This window comes from Schistocerca piceifrons, chromosome 9 (assembly GCF_021461385.2).
Source record: "Schistocerca piceifrons isolate TAMUIC-IGC-003096 chromosome 9, iqSchPice1.1, whole genome shotgun sequence".
Classification (NCBI taxonomy): domain Eukaryota; kingdom Metazoa; phylum Arthropoda; class Insecta; order Orthoptera; family Acrididae; genus Schistocerca; species Schistocerca piceifrons.
The window spans coordinates 216,510,892-216,522,964 of NC_060146.1; positions in this window are offsets into that span (position 1 = coordinate 216,510,892).

A 12,073-nucleotide genomic window follows, 5' to 3' on the forward strand; every position below is an offset into this window, starting at 1 on the left:
GGCCGGTGAGCTCAGCTGCACTTCCTCGCAGCTCGTCGCAGTCGAACCAGTCTCGTAACAGGCGACATGACGCGCCGACGTCATCAAGCGTGGCCCCACAGATACTGACGCCTGTCTCGCACTTGCCTGACACGAGTGCTGCCCCCCCCCCCCCCCTCTCTCTCTCTCTCTCTCTCTCTCTCTCTCTCTCTCTCTCTCTCTCTCTATGTCGCACACACAGCGGCCAAGCCGACGGCGTAGCGGAAACACGGCAGCGAACACTTTAGTCTTAGACATTCGTCGCTCCTCTCCTCCCAGCATAGTCATAAAAAAGAAACTTATGTGTGTGGATTTTATTTTGTTAAGTTGCACAATGGATTGAGCCCAACAAATGCGCTTTGGCTCCTGAAAGAAACAATTTCCACCTCACACTACTGCAGAAGTCAGACAGACGCTCCTAAAGTACCAACAATAACTGCTTGAAAAACATTCAGCAACAAATATCTTCTGGAGTCGTCCGCTGTAAGGAAATGACACAAAAATATTCTATATTCTTACATAACTAGTGGAATACTTGGATACTGGAGTCTTGCTTATTGCTAGTTGGTGTAAGAAAAACATTAAACGAACGAAAAATATTCCTTATTAAAAACAATCTTAGTAATCAAGTGAAACTTTTTCTTATAAAATAACAAATTTCCGGGTTCTTTTCGGAACAGTAGATTGCCGTATGGATAGGAATGGTATTATTTTACAAAGTATGGAAAGGTTCTCCTCTCCCTTTTCTTTAAGAATGTTATTTACTTGGCAGAACGGCTGAGAGCCACGCCTACACAACTTGAATAACTTTTCTAGGTAAAGTCAAGGCTGTCGAGTGAGAAATGTAATGGAGTGTACTGTGCTGGAGGACAGATAGGGCTCGCATATGCTGTAGCGCAAAATACCGTAAGCTGCGACGACTGCTGCCTGCATCGCTCGCTGCTGACAAATAACACAACTATCTCTTTCTATCTGGATTGACCTTCGCCAACCTAACTCTCCCTATGCCTTGATGAAATCGAGGACTCCTATCCACCCCTAGGCTAACTATTGGCGTGGTACACTGGTCAGATAACCAGCCCACCACAATGACAATATTCGCTCGCAGGCATTTAACTAGTACTCTGTCCGTGTTCATACCGGACAATAAGTGTGGCAACCAACACAGTGTGTGGTGTCCTTAGGTTAGTTAGGTTTAAGTAGTTCTAAGTTCTAGGGGACTGATGACCTCAGAAGTTAAGTCCCATAGTGCTCCGAGCCATTTGAACCAACACAGTGAACAACGCTTAATCACAAGTGACTCAGTATAGAGTGTCACTGCAATTTGCTCACGACAGAGGTGCTCTCCCAGTGAAGTACTGAGGAGAGGCTTTGTTCCTCGCTCTTTGCGTACACGTACGACCCCACTCGCTCTCGTTACATGTTCCTACTCCAAGAGCAACAACCGAACGGATCCTTTTTCTGGAAAAGTTGCAAGGGTATATCCTTCACTGTCTTCCCTCACTCCTCTGGCTCTTTGTGTCAGAAATATTCCGCCAATCAGCGTTGCTCTTTTAAACAGGAGAATGACGTTTCGTTTAAGTCGACCAATGCAGAAATATGTAGCATCTCTGTTAGACATATGCTGTCCTTCTGTGAGAACTCCATAACTACACAGTCAGTCCATGAAAAAATGTGTCTTCTGGGTGCTCCCACACAATGTAGCGGAATTTGCTTTTAAGTCGAACATGATGGTCATTATCCTTTCGCTCTGGCAAAAGCTATCCTCTCTCTGGGCGGTCGCTCCAGCCAAAGTAGGTGTGTGTTGACTCACCTCTCCGAAGGGACGGGCCTCCCAGCGGGCTGGTCGCCTCTTTGGAACGAAAATTCCTGTGGCCGTCATGTTGTGTACGCCAGCCTCGTATTTTTCAACCTTGGTGCGCATTTGCAATTTACTTATTAGATCTGCATATCGCTTACATGAATTCATACTAAATTGACTCTACCTTATCGAGTTTGGCTTCGAATGAAGCGTCTTGATGTGCAGAATACGATTGTGAGGACAGAATATGTAAGAAATAAAGGTCAGTACACCACGCCACCTTACTAGCTAAGCAAGTGCCTGCCTATGTCGCAGAGCTTTTATGACGTTAACAGCTTCTGACAACTCTTTTAAATCTGAAAACTACAATCTGTAGAGGGTAGCCATCCACATCTTCTTCTTTCAGAGCCTTCCATAGTTCTAGGAACGTTTCCTAAATCCGCAGTAGCGACTACACAATTCTCTACCAGCTATTCTGAAAGGAAATGGTTACCAGTAAAGAACAGTGTTACGACCCAGGACAGTATCTCCAGTGGAAACTAAATATGAGTCCAAGTTCTAACTTGGCGGCTCCCGGACGCTGAATCGCCCGTGTCAGTGACCAGGTGTCTGACAGCTACAGAGAAATGCTGAGCGAGTTACTGGATGGACGTCGGTGTACTGTTTCGCCCCAGGGTAGTATTCCCGGAGGACACAAAAAATTCGTCCAAGTTCTTCCTTGGTGGCTCCCAGAATCCGGACTGCCTGAATCAACGACCAGTAGACTGCCAGCTATGGAGAATTCCTGAGCAAGTTGCATCAAACACACAGTTTGTCGCAGTATGGAGAACCACCTAGCGCCCATGAATGCATGCGAAGCATGGAATCCTAGAGATACCGTCATACTTACGACAAAGCAGGGAGTCGTAAGGAGGCCTAGGTACAACCAACAATATGTATTTAGGTGCGGAGACAGCAGGAAAGAGCTTGTGAAAGGTGAATTTGCGAAAGGCTGAAGGCAGTAGGAGGGCGACAGCAAAGTGAAACCAGCATACATGACGTCATAACCATCCCCAACACCGCAGACAGCCCTGGAAGCGCCAACATAAATACCCTCCTCCCTTCTTAACAAACGGCTGTGTGTCCATCTTTCCAGAGATTTTTGCGGGAATCGGCTGTTCGCTACAGGATGTCAAATCAAATACCTTTCAGCTGTCTACTTTCCAAACTTAATTCATTTGGCTACCAGTTGCTGCTATTTACTATGCCATCTTCAGGCCCCTGACAAATGTAGAATATTCCTACCCTTTTGTCAGGGTCCTGAAGATGGCATAGTACATCGCCGACACTGGTAGCTAAATGAGATAAGTTTGGAAATTAGACGGCTGAAAGGTGTTTGATTTGAAATCCTTCCTAACAAATGTCACACTGCTGAGTGCCGATTGCCCAGTGCGTAATCTCAGACCTTGTGTCAGTTGGAGCTATCCAGTGTGAGGGGAGGCTATGGAGGTGGACACCCAGCTGTCTTTGGTCATCCATGGAACCACGAGTCTGGCTGGAAGGACGCAGCTGCTGCCAGCTGCACTGCCAACTTCCGAGGCCTCTCCGATGGGGTGCAGAGGCCGCCAACACCCTCCAGGCCTTCTGGAGGCTTGACCTGCGTGTCCTGGACATTGTCCACCATCCGGCTTCGAGAGGGAGGGCTACTGCAGCTGCTCACCTGCTTCCTGAGGCTGACACCAGTGCTGCCTGCTCCTGTCTCCTAAACAGGTGCTGAGTCAGCGAATACTATTGGTGGGTCTGGGGACATGACTCGTGAGCGCAGACCTTCCTCGTCAGGGAGGAAACTTTGGAGATTAATACCTAAAGCTGGAGGTAGCAAGCGTCCAGGGATCGACAACTGCCCCTTGATGTAACCACTGCCACCTGACACTTCCCTGTACTGGCAGAACTGCAAGTCAACCGCATGCCAGCCGTACACGGCTGAGGTGCTACACTTTGGAAGACAATCCTGTGTTACTACCCAATGAATGTGTTATTGCCAGTGGCGATGTCCTAGCTCTCTGGAGCGTAGCTAGGTCTTTATCACCACATCCTACCCAGCTCTCTCCTGACGATTGTACGTGTCTGGTCCCAGACTCCTATAAAACGTTCTGTCTGAACCCACTCTGATCTAGCCCAGTGTGATGGCCAACACACTATCTTATTTTCTGATCCATACACTACCTCATCAAAACCATCCAGATACCTATTAGTGGACATTAATACGGAGTGTCCTCACACTTCACCCTTATGCGGGCTTGGGCTCCACTCTGAACGCTTTGAGTGATGTGTCTGAATTCTTTGGAGGAATGGCCCCCTACTCCTTCTCGTGACCTGAAACATATGACGGACAGGGAAAATCGAGCACTGTGGAGGCTAGTTGTAAACAATCGCATGACGTAACCGGGGGAAGTCACACAATTATTGTGCGGTTGTTCCTTCGCGTTTCCACTTCACAATCACACCGCCATCATTCGACTTGAGTTGCTTCATAAATATTGAAATATTTCTGACGGACTTGTTGCTCAGGTTATTTATTTATGTATTTATTTATCGTATGGCAACAACAGCAAACACTGACAAGTACATAAACTTTAATTTTACATGTATGTCTAGTTAAGTATTTCATATACTTTAGTTTTACTTTTTGGCACTAATTTTATACACATTTTTAAATTGTGAAAATTACTAACTTAATATTACTGACTACTTTGACTGATATAATTGAAAGTTAAAAAATGTAGGTACATTTAAATGGTTCAAATGGCTCTGAGCACTATGTGACTTAACATCTGAGGTCATCAGTCTCCTAGAACTTAGAACTACTTACACCTAACTAACCTAAGGACATCGCACACATCCATACGCGAGGCAGGATTCGAACCTGCGACCGTAGCAGCAGCGCGGTTCCAGACTGAAGCGCCTAGAATCGCTCGGCCACCGGGGCCGGCCGTAGATACATTTAATCATAGTTCAACCTCTAATGATTAACACCAACTAACAGCAGAGAGAGTGACATTAATAAAGTCGCTATATGGTCGAGGATACTTCCTCTGAGGACAGTATCTAACAATATGTTGAACAGTTTTGCCAGCCCGCGTGGCCGAGCGGTTCTAGGCGCTTCAGTCATGAACCGCCCTGCTGCTACTGTCGCAGGTTCGAATCCTACCACGGGCATGGATGTGTGTGATGTCCTTAGTTAGGTGTAAGTAGTTCTAAGTTCTAGGGGACTGATGACCTCAGATGTTAAGTCCCATACTGCTCAGAGCCATTTGAACCATTTTTGTTGTTGAACAGTTTGTTCTTGGGCCCCACAATGACAGGCTGGACAGTCTCTGAGTCCACACTTGAGCATCGTATCGTTGCACCTGGCGTGGCCAGTTCTTATTCTGTTCAGCCTTGCCCACTCACTTCTCTGCAGGTGAAATCCTGGTAGGCTGGCAGTTGGTTCTTGGATACCTCGATGTGCTTTTCTTGCAGCATTCCACCTCCTTCGCCACTCTTCCTTAATGTCGAACTTCTTATCATTCCTTCCATTGCGCCATAGTAGATTGCGAGATTTTAAGCGTACTGGGGAAGGGTTGTTTAAGGCTGTATGAATTCTGAGGTCTTGTGGGTTGTCGGGGTGGTGTAGTTTTCTCCATTCTCGTTTGATTGCTCTTGGTGTCGTAATTCAGGTGGTGGGATGTGGTGTGCTGCCAGGGGATTGGGGTGGATTTTAATGTGCCCTTAATAATCTTCATTCACTCGTTCAGGTGTACGTCCAGCTTCCTCGTGTGGGCACTATGTTGCCACATTGGAGCGCAGTATTTGGCAACTGAGTACACCAGCGTTAATACTGTGGTACATAGTCATTTCGTCCGCACCCCATGTTATACCAGCTAGTTTCTTTACGATGTTGTTTCGGGTCTTTAGTCTTTGGCTTGTTTTTTTCAAATGTTTTTTATACGTAAGAGACCGATCTAGTGTTGCTCAGGTGATGTCCAATAACTACTCCACAGCTCTCCTGACCGACCTATTCTGTTGTCAACTGCTTCTTTACCGAGAACACAACACAGTACTGTCCGCCTCCTATTACACTAGCTACTCCGTCTCTCTTGACATCTAGAAGTTTATAACGCATTACCTAGGGGTGGTTGGGGGGGGGGGGGGAATAGTTTTAATCAGATAATGTAGTCCTCAGAAACAAGCGATTGCAGAGGAATTGGAATCATTGTTAATGATATACCTTCTTAGCTATGTTCGAAAGGTGATTACCATATCTGAGCGTTCTGTCTAATGTCACACCAAGGTATCTTGGCTTATCATCGTATTTCACTATGCCAAGGCAACAAAACTGTGGCTGATCTTTACTGTTGCTAGACGATTAGAGAGATGCAAAAGACGTACTTCTGCTTTAGAAACGTTGGGTCTAAGTCGCCTCGTCTTAAAATTTTCGTAGAGTTTAGTAAAGCTGTCCGTTAACTGTCCTTCACAATCAGAAAAATCTTCACTCTGAAATGAAATTGCGAGATCGTCTGCAATTTGCATCTTCCGGCAGGTCAAGTTTGCTTTGAAGAGGCTGAATAACACTGGAGCAAGAACAGACCCTTGAGGCAACTCATCATTTAGTACATGTCATGTGTTCTGCTTTTCACTGTCCTGTACTTTAGACCGCCGATATGCTAAACATGTTACTTAATAGGTTACCAGGAGTTTTACGAGGTATTGTTTTCAGAAATTTCTCGAGGTCTTCTAGAAATTGGTTCAGCGGTTTAGCTGAGAAAACTTAAAAAAATTACCATCACATTTATAATATTAGTATGGATTACATTCATTACGACAAGCATGTTCTAAGAAGTTTTACAACTAATGTCGAATCCAACACTTAGAAGTAAATATGACGTAATCGAAGGACTGTTGGATGGGTTTGTGGAATCTGTGTGTCTGGAGACGTCCCATCAGACTTCCGGAAAAATATACTTAATACCATTCCGAAGACAGGAAGGACAGCTACGTGCGTGAACTACCTCACCATCAGCTCAACAGTTGACTTATACAAAATGCTGGCAACAGTAATGGACAGAAGAATGGAAGAGAAAAGTGAACATCTGTTAAACAGCGACCAGTTCGGCTTTACGAAGGTTAAAGGCGCCACAGAGGCAGTTCTGACGTAGCAGGAGATAATGAAAGAAAGACCTAGGATAAAATCAAGACAGTGCACAGGATTGGTCCATCTAGGAAAAGCGTTCGACTATGTCAAACTGCGCAAGTCGTTCTTATCCTCAGTAAATAGGTGTAAGCTATACGGAAAGACGGGTGATAAATAACAGATACAAGAACAAAGAGGTAAAAACAAGAATAGACACGTGGGCTGTAAGACAGGGATGCCGTCTCTCACCCCTTTTGCACCGAGCGAGGTGGCGCAGTGGTTAGACACTGGACTCGCATTCGGGAGGACGACGGTTCAATCCCGCGTCCGGCCATCCTGATTTAGGTTTTCCGTGATTTCCCTAAATCACTCCAGGCAAATGCCGGGATGGTTCCTCTGAAAGGGCACGGCCGACTTCCCTCCCCATCCTTCCCTAATCCGATGAGACCGATGACCACGCTGTCTGGTCTCCTTCCCCAAAAAACCAACCAACCAACCAACCAACCAATTTTGCACAGGCTCTACAACGAATAAGCAGTGACGTAAACAAAAGAAAGATTAAGAAGTGCAAGTAAAAGTCGGAGTGACATGATATCAGTAATAAGGCTTGCCGATGATAAGGCAATTTGCAGTAAAATGAGGGAGATTTTCAGTACCTCTTGAATGGAATGAACAGTCGAATGAGTACAGAATATGGAGTGAGAGTAAACCGAATAACCACGAAAGTAATAAGGAGTAGGAGAAATGAGATTAGTGATACGTTCTACATCAAAACTGGTGGTCACGAAATAGTCCAGGTTAAGAAAAGTCTTATGCCTAGAAAGCAAAGTCACACAAGATGGACGAGGCAAAAGTAGACCATCACAGGCAAAGACGTCATTCTTGGCAGAAACAAGTGTACTAGCGTCAAAGCTAGGTCTTGAAACTTCCCCTTCGAAAATGAAGAATGACAGTGCTGGAAAAACTCTTACGTTATTCAATACAGAAACAGCTGAGTAAAACTCAGCGTACACAGACAGTTTTCTCTTTACTTATTCTGATCATCACTAAACTGACGCACAATATTTTAGCGCAACGCAATCTGACTTTCAATAATTCCTACAAAAGAATGACCCTGACTAACAATAACCTATACCTTTCATGAATCGCTTACCTCTCAAAAATCTTCGTTACTCGAACTACTGCAATACAGTGAGCGCCAATACTGCCAGCTGAATAAAAGATCCTAACTACTGAAGGCACTAACTACTGACAGACATAGTTAGCAAATGAAAGATTTTGATAGAGAACAAACAATGTATTTACCTTAGTAGTCTTCAAAAGTCATTATATATATATATATATATATATCAGTTCATGACATCCAGTCTTACAAATTTACTGTCTCTGATGGACACACGTCCAGATCATCCGCTCAAAACTCTGGGGTCTCTCTCCCTACATCCACCACTGCTGGCGGCTCACCTGCTTCGCGCTGTTCACATCCAGCAGCCCAACACTACACAAGCGAATAATCGAACAATGAGTCCAACCAGCCACAGACTGCACACAGCGCAGTCAGCTATTGTCATACACAGCACTACGTGGCGTCACCAACATAAAAACCTAAACAGCCTACTTACAGTCTTTGTTTGAGGGATAAATGTCTGACCATGTACGTAAGAGCACAGCATTGTATTTTAGTGAATGACGGACTATGGAAAAACCAGAATAGAGGAGAATCGATGCATTTGAGGTGTGGTGCTACAGGAGAATGTTGAAAATTAGGTGGGCACGTAAGGTAAGGAACGAGGAGACTATCCGCAGAATCCCATAGAAAACGAACATAAGGAAAACACTGACAAGAAGAAGAGGCAGGATGATACGGCAGCTGTTAAGACATCAGAGAATAAGTTGGGTAGTAGTAGAGGGAGGCTTCAGGGGAACACAGGCAGAGACTGGAATGGATGCAACAAATAACTCAGAAGACTAAGGAGGGAAGAAGAAATTGAAGCCAAAATTTAGAAGTGCCTAAGACGCAAATAGTGGAAACAGTTGTAGCTAAAGCAAAAATTTGTTCATGAAAAGTAGATGGTTCAAGTATGTTCCATTAATACAAACTCCTTCATTTTCCTTCCAGTTCAACAATATGAAAACTTCTTCCAGGTCTGGTATAAATTTATTGATTTATTTCAAGCTCCTTACGTGAACCCTATTTCAGTTGTACGCTTTTGACTGATCAGATGAACTCTAGCAGAAGCCCTGTAGTACATATTCTTCAGCTTAATCACCTAAAATGAATCATTACCCTACAAAAAATGGTTCAAATGGCTCTGAGCACTATGGGACTCAACATCTTAGGTCATAAGTCCCCTAGAACTTAAAACTACTTAAACCTAACTAACCTAAGGAAATCACACACACCCATGCCCGAGACAGGATTCGAACCTGCGACCGTAGCAGCCCCGCGGTTCCGGACTGCAGCGCCAGAACCGCACGGCCACCACGGCCGGCTTCTTTACCCTACAGATATAATGCACTTAATCAACACCGACTCAAAGGAAGGCCTCGGCGCTTGTTGGTGACGTCACGTCAGCTAGGCACGGCGAACGCGAGGTCTCTTGCAGGCAGAAACGCCTGGGCGTGCTTATCACTATAAATCTCATATTTTTGGACAAAATGTTTGGTATTGTTTTGGATTCTGCAGTTTTATTTAGATGAAAGATTTTCTTACTATTGTAAAGCTACAAATGAAGATCATAGTTCTGTATTAATGAATCGTGTCGAAACAAACCTAGATCAGTATGAGAAGATGCTTTGCCCATTGCAAGCTTCGGAAATTTTACATTCAAGTAACTATATTTATTTAATCCATTTTGTTATCGAAACTTACTGCAATTACAATTAACTCGGTTCTTTTATATATTTATTTTCGTTTGACATCGTCACTGGAAATGTGAACTAATTTACATGTGTAAATGTCCAACTGTTGCCAGTCATTAGATTACAGTCGCTTTCAACGAATGGAATTCTAAACAGGAAACAAAATAGGTTCATACATCGAAAATACTGCTGAGCTTAAACTTTTTTAAACATGCACATTAGAAAAGATAAATATTCCCCTCTTGCAACTGAAACGAGAAACTTTATAAGATAAAAAAAAATTATTTGATAAAACAAGTATCTCTCTTTTACCTCTTCTTCTGTCCCCCACCCCCTCCCCCAACGTGTACAATAGCAAGATATTTCATTAACATTCAGTGCCCCTCACCCCATAGTCAACCAAGATACCTAAAGAAGAGCACCAATATGTTCACAGTTTCTTGTAAAAGCAACCCAGTACAAACGTAACTTCCTCAGACTTACAAATAAGGTAAAGAAGCACGAATTCTGTTGCTGCTGGACCATGAAGTTGTTTTTTTTATGTCAATCCTTAAAACAGGTGGAAATTTGAGTTCAGGAGTACACTATTTGTTAAGAAGTGTAATGAATTGCACAATTAATTGATTGCAGAAATCTCTCAGCACAATCTGTGTTGGTCAACTACCGCCAATAGTTTCACATTTTCCTGTGTCAGAGAGGGAGACACCACCATTATGAGTATGCCTGCAACAGACCTGGCGTTCGCCGTGCCTAGCTGACGTGACGTCACGAACAAGCGCCGAGGCCTTCCTTTGAGTCGGTGTTGACTTAATACGTGCAAGCACATGATGCCATTTTAGTCCCTTAGTGTTATGTCACGGTTTTTATTCTTCTTCAGCTTTGCATTGGCAAGTATCCAGTTTTTGTAGTTCCTTGGCGTACGTAAAAGTCAGTAGACAGACCTGTTCTTGTCAAGGTACATTTTAACCAGGTGTGCGTTCGTCCGTGTACGAAAGCTGCAGCGATCGTGGGCTGTCGAGATGACCGCTGTCGATGCATCACGCGATTTCTTCTACGTTTATGCAGTGAGCTGCTTCGAGCGCTTTGCTGGAGGGAAGCAGCGTGTTGCAAAAAAGTATCCGTGCGATTCGTGATTCCACTGAGGGGACTCGGCAAGGCGTGTTACGCGCCGCCATGACCCACTGACCTCATTCCACACTTGCAGCCGTACCGGTGGCCGCCTGGGGCAATCCAGTGCGACGTAATCGCAGAGTCTGACATCCCACGAAAACACACACACAGGTTTCCAGCTGCGTGATTTTTTTTCTTACCTCGTCATTCGTTGGACTAGTTTGAAGGTAGCCTCCAACTCATTCCACTTTTTGCCAATCTTTTCACGCCTGTATGTCTACAGGTGTCCCGGGAGAGATGGTCTGTATTCAGGGATGTGACAGGAACATTCATTCGAAGCAGCATAGTCTAGTAAACATAAGCTGTAAAATGCATACCTTAAGAGCTGTGGGTAATAGCTAAACTTTGCTACTGTGAATTACATCACTTCTACAGAACAAGTACTCACAGTATTTTAGTGCTTATATTCAGTATCTACATCTACATCTACATCCACATTCATACTCCGCAAGCCACCTGACGGTGTGTGGCGGAGGGTACTTTGAGTACGTCTATCGGTTCTGCCTTCTATTCCAGTCTCGTATTGTTCGTGGAAAGAAAGATTGTCGGTATGCCTCTGTGTGGGCTCTAATCTCTCTGATTTGATACTCTTGGTCTCTTCGCGAGATATACGTCGGAGGGAGCAATATACTGCTTGATTCCTCGGTGAAGGTATGTTCTCGAAACTTCAACAAAAGCCCGTACCGAGCTACTGAGCGTCTCTCCTGCAGAGTCTTCCACTGGAGTTTATCTATCATCTCCGTAACGCTTTCGCGATTACTAAATGATCCTGTAACGAAGCGCTCTGCTCTTCGTTGGATCTTCTCTATCTCTTCTATCACGGATCGCACACTGCTGGGCAATATTCAAGCAGTGGGCGAACAAGTGTATTGTAACCTACTTCCTTTGTTTTCGGATTGCATTTCCTTAGGATTCTTCCAATGAATCTCAGTCTGGCATCTGCTTTACCGACGATCAACTTTATATGACCATTCCATTTTAAATCACTCCTAATGCGTACTCCCAGATAATTTATGGAATTAACTGCTTCAAGTTGCTGTCTTGCTATTATATAGCTAAATGATAAGGGA